We start from the raw sequence: 5,778 nt of genomic DNA, 5'->3' as shown, positions 1-5,778 counted from the left end.
AAACATAGAAGTGGATGCTCACAGTCGGCTATTGGATGGATCACATGGCCCCCAATGAAGGAGCTAGAGAAAGTACCAAAGAAGCTAAAGGGATCTGCAACCCTATAGGTGGAACAACATTATGAACTAACCAGTACCCCGGAGCTCTTGACTCTAGCTGCATATGCATCAAAAGATGGCCTAGTCGGCCATCACTGGAAAGAGAGGCCCATTGGACACGCAAACTTTATATGCCCCAGTACAGGGGAACGCCAGGGCCATAAAAGGGGAGTGGGTGGGTAGGGGAGAGGGGGTGGGTGGCTATGGGGGACTTTTGGTATAGCATTGCAAATGTAAATGAGCGAAATACCTAATAAAAAATGGAAAAAAAAATTTGAAATTCAAAAAAAAAAAAAAAAAAAAAAAAGGATGCTGCAGATGCTACTTCTGTGCAGAATCGAAACAGCACACACTTGCATCCACTTCTGGCTTATTTTTCTACTACTCATCTCTTGAACTACTGAAACTATTTTCTCAAATCTCAAAGACGATGGTAATCATGTCAGGGCCCACAGTTTTTTCATTGGAAGCAACTGAATGTAGGTAAAGGAGGACATGAGCTATTTGTCTACTTTTAGCTCTATCACAGTTCACTTTGTGTCTTGGTGTGTGGTGTGTCTATGTGAAAGAGAGAGAGAGGGAGAGAGAGAGAGAGAGAGAGAGAGAGAGAGAGAGAGAGAGAGAGAGAGAGCATAAAAATATAATTGGTACTGAAAATGTAAAACCCTAATCCAAGCTCAGAATGGCTATCCTAACTGTGTAGAAGTTCACTGAGATATATAGAATTTGGAACTTGGGAAGTGTTTGTATGAGTGGCTACATGAATCTAGTTTGCAGTGTTTTTATTGGTGAGTTCATTAAAATAATGTAATTATGAAAGTAAAGAAAGGAAGCATGCCCTGGAACCTTAGGAGAAAGTAAAAAATCCATTCTGAACTGGTTGTTAGTGCTAGATTGCTGACGAACCCATATCATGTATATAGGCATACATGTATATAGGCATACATGTATATAGGCATACATGCGGACCATGAACACATATATTCAAATAAAATGGTGAAGGGGATACAAGAACTTTACATGGCATTGGGGGCTTTCTTCGTGGAGAGATGTTACAATCATCTCCTTAGAAAACTCTCCTCTATATAATCAGCCTCCAAATGCTGACACCATTGCATACACAAGCAAGATTTTGCTGAAAGGACCCTGATATAGCTGTCTCTTGTGAGACTATGCTGGGGCCTAGCAAACACAGAAGTGGATGCTCACAGTCAGCTATTGGATGGATCACAGGGCTCCCAATGGAGGAGCTAGAGAAAGTACCCAAGGAGCTAAAAGGATCTGCAACCCTATAGGTGGAACAACAATATGAACTAACCAGTACCCCAGAGCTCGTGTCTCTAGCTGCATATGTATCAGAAGATGGCCTAGTCGGCCATCAGTGGAAAGAGATGCCCATTGGTCTTGCAAACTTTATATGCCTCAGTACAGGGGAACACCAGGGCCAAGAAGTGGGAGTGGGTGGGTGGGGGAGTGGGGGGGAGGGTATGGGGGACTTTTGGGATAGCAGTGGAAATGTAAATGAGGAAAATACCTAATAAAAAAAGAAAGAAAACTCTCCTCTATAATTGATCATCAACTTTCACATTGGCTGGAGTCCACTGAGTTTATATTTCTGCAATTTCTGTGAGAAGACAGAGACTATTCAGCAATTCAAAAGAAATAAAAATTGAGAATTCAATGATCAGATTTTGCCTCTAGCCCAGCCCGGCCCATCAGTCATTTCCCATCAGTCACCATGGTCCCTTAGACTCTTCTGTCCTAGAATAGCTGTTTCTTCGGAGAAGAAGGTGAAGGAAGAACCAGCTCAAATCCTGTGACCTATTTGGCCCCAGCCCAGGGAACACTTGCAGTTTCCTGTGTCCTGCCTGATTCTGGCAGGTTTGCTGTGATTTCATGGTTTGTTGTGAAAGAGACTAGAGGGTAGACATGCTTTAAAATGGCCCATTTTATCAAACATACTGCATGTTTGTTGAAATTTTAAAAATGGAAGAAACTCAGAAAATGAACGAGAAGACATTCATAACTTTAAAATGTACTGTTAACACTTTTAGGTCCTGTGTTGTATCACACATAAAGCTTGCCAACAATGAATGTAAATAGACACACATATGTATATATAGTACAAATCACCCATACATTTATGTAGTGTCTATAATTAGTTTTAAAGCACACACACTCACATTTGTTTATGAATTCTTCAAAACTTCTCTGACCTTGGAATGAGCCACTCAGAACTTTTTGATACCACTGACATTTGCCTAGAAACAAATACATTCCCCACAGGAAGGACGTCAACCACATCCCAGTTATTCAGCTTATGAGTTCCTGAATGTTAGGACCTAACCATATATGAAATGGAAGTTGTAAGAAGGCAGCAGGTGCACTCCAGGAGGGACGCACAAGTGACAGAGTAATCAATTTATGTCTTTGGAGGGCATTTCCAACAGATACAATATTTTCAGCTTCATTTCATCGAATAGACATGATGCCTTGGATTTAATAATCTGCCAAATATCACAGGTAACATAGAAACGGAGACTGGTGGCAGTGGTGGGATAGTTCTGATAAGAAAGCTCTTTAATCCATCCAGGATTCCCAAGAATATCTTGCTATAGAGGAAGCAGAAAGGTGTAAGTGCATGCTTCATGCCTGCATTTTTCACATATTCTTGTCAGGGGAATGTCCTAGAGCAGAGATAACTCTATAGTCAACAGCAGGACCCAGGTAACATGTTTACTTATCTACTATTAGCCCTCGATTACATCTGGTGCCCTGTCTACAAACTCAACCCTAAATCAAACTATAATGAATTAAAATGAAAGACAACTGAAAACAAGCCATAGAAAAATCAACAGTTCACAGTGGGAACCCAGTGGCCTCCTAACATTAATTTGTGTAGTGTACAGAAATCGAAGAAATTTATTTTTGCATTATCAGCTTGACAGAGGCTTTTAACGAGAGATAAAGGCATAGTTACGTTCAGGCAAGCCAGGCTGCCCAGTGTTGAGACAAGCTTCCTGGTTCAAAGGCAACTACTTCCATCCACTCTTCAGTTGCTCTTTAAGGTGCTGGTAATGAACATATACAGTGGTGAGCGCTTGCCAATAAATCATGCCAAGATTGAATGCAAATATATATACTGAATAAATGTACTAGTATTAGGCACATGTTGCATAGTATTTACCACACCCAAGCTTTGTTAACATGTGATCTTGCAAGATCACTCACTCCTCTATCCTCAGAATAAGGAGCATAAGTGGGAGAAATGTCTAGTTATATTCTTCCAGGTTTAAAATTCTATATAACCCGCATTTCTCAGACCACAATAGTCAATAGACTGTTTAAAAAATGACTAATTAAGGCACACTTCTCTAAATGTGCAGATCTGTCGATACATGTAGATAGAAACACATATACATAATGTATATAGCAATAGATACATGTGGACCCATGTGTATAGATGTATATATATTCAATAGGAACAATAGGCATATTTGGCTGTACATGCATACATGAATATGTACAAACATCCCTGTGGACACATGTGGATACATGTAGATAGATATATGTATACATAATCCACATGTCAATAGATGGATAACCAAGAGAAAGTCAAACACTGCTAGACAATCAAAAGAAAAGGATTCTCAAAGCCCAGCCTCATTCCTTCGCTGTCAAGGAGTTTTGGTTTCTGGAGGCAGAGTTCAAGTTCAAAATTCAGCTCTGCCATATAATTTCCTGGGTCTAATTAACTACGATTTCCCTACTGTAAGTAGTTTTATTATCTTAACTACCAGCAACATGAATATTATTCCCTTGTCTTCCTTGCAAATTTGGAGTACAAATTAAATAAAATAATGTGTAATATATAATTGGCACATAACACTCATTTTTCAATGTCAACCACAATTATCTTATCTTAGCTGATTAAAAATGTGAGTTTTCCCCCTTTCTCACCAAAACTGTTGTAGCTTTAACTGGTCTTTATCTCTTAGAAGGTAAAGTTATGTTTCCTTCCCCTTTAACATATTCAACAAACATTGACTATATGTCTACCACCTGATAATCTCTTGTCTTTGGCACAATAAATATTCACTCAATGTTAGATATTGTTATTTGGCACTGTGTGAAAATGAAAATGTGAGTCATCCCACAATTGTAGCAGAGATCTTAGGTTGAGCCTAAGTTACATTTACTTTTTTTTACCCTAGCATGTTGTATAACTTGTTCTTTCTTCTTATCAGCTGTCTGTGAATTTTTAAGTATCTCTTTGCCTACTTGCTTTCTGCTCTATGTATAAAACCTAAATGTGCCTGTCTTCTGGCCACCCAGCTACCTGAAGCTTGCCTGCTAAGTCTTTCTCTTTTGCTCATCCTCTTGAAACAGTTCATTCACTGTCTCTTCTTCCTGTTGTTTCGACTAAGGAGCCATCTATTCCTCTAGAATATGTGTCATGGAATGAACCATGGAGAAGATATTTTCCTTGCTCTTGAGATGACCTGTTAGGTGGTTTTCATTTTTATCCTCATGGGCCCACCATATCCTCCTCCATAAGTCAGCCTTGACCACGAGAATTGTTCATCTTCTCTTGGTCATCATTCATTTCCTCTCTCCAAAGACACTGACATGAAACATGTGAAAAATAATCAAAAGTAAATATAAAGATTATATTGACCTGAGAGAGGGTGGAATTTCATTTGTGCGTATAATTGAAGACAGACATATAATATCAAAGTATAGAATATAGTTGGGCGGGGTAAGTAATTCCCAAGGAATCAGATTCATACTCAGTCAAGGAACCCTAAATATTGTCACATGATTACACGATGGAGGATGAATCTTCCCAAAACAACTCTTCTACAATGTGCCCAAGAATTATAACTAATTTCTTCAAGGTAACCCCCGGCACCACTTTCCTCAAGGAAGAGAACGTAGTCAAAGGGCTCTTTGTAGGCCCTTTGACCCAGTTTCAGGAGGAGTTTAATATTCAAAGGGCAAATGTGTCCTCTTCACTTCAGAAAGCTTGATGTTTAAAGACAATTTAGGTCATTGGCTCCTGTGACAGCATTTCCCCAGTGAGGAAGCTGCATTTAAGCCTCATCTCTTGTATTATTGATAACAAAACTGGTAAAGGGCCGGGACAGCCAACAGCTTTCTCTCAGGGCAGTTGAGAAGAAGCAATTAAATTCAAACTCTTTCCAGTTTTCCTTTAAGGGGAATATGTCTGTACTGTGAGCACCAAATCTGTAGAAGTGGAGTGCCAGCATGAATTTTTCTTTTCAAATACATTTCAAGCTTTCACTCTACAGCAATGACATTATAGATACATTAAATTTTGGATAGGAACACAATTATTTTTGCTGTGGCAGAAAATGGAGTTTTTTTTTCTGACAAAGCAAACAAAGCTATCTTTTATGCTCCTAGCTCCCCTGGGGTAAGCGAAGGAGCCATGTGCCCTTGAGTTACCATTGTTTCTCGGCATGCCTAACACCCCTTGAGATTCTGAGAGCTGGGTGGGTTCCTTTATCACTCTATTCCCATGTCTACTCCAGTCTGTGTCACATGAGTGACCTCTGTGAATATTTGTTCAACCCATTTTCCCCAAAGAACACTTCAGAATGTTTGAAAAATGCAAAATCCAAACCACTGAGCAATGTACACCAAGCCCTTCCCCCC

General features: G+C 39.5%; 1 protein-coding gene across 39 annotated transcripts in view; it reads right to left on the bottom strand.

Annotated features, from left to right (window-relative positions):
• Trpm3 (transient receptor potential cation channel, subfamily M, member 3) overlaps positions 1-5,778 on the bottom strand; it is an 857,614-nt gene that overhangs the window by 519,953 nt on the left and 331,883 nt on the right. The gene's annotated exons all lie outside the window — the stretch shown is intronic.

This window comes from Mus musculus, chromosome 19 (genome assembly GCF_000001635.26).
Source record: "Mus musculus strain C57BL/6J chromosome 19, GRCm38.p6 C57BL/6J".
In the NCBI taxonomy this organism is placed as follows: Eukaryota; Metazoa; Chordata; class Mammalia; order Rodentia; family Muridae; genus Mus; species Mus musculus.
Note: the sequence above shows the minus strand (reverse complement) of the source record. Positions and strands in the feature narration are given on the sequence as shown.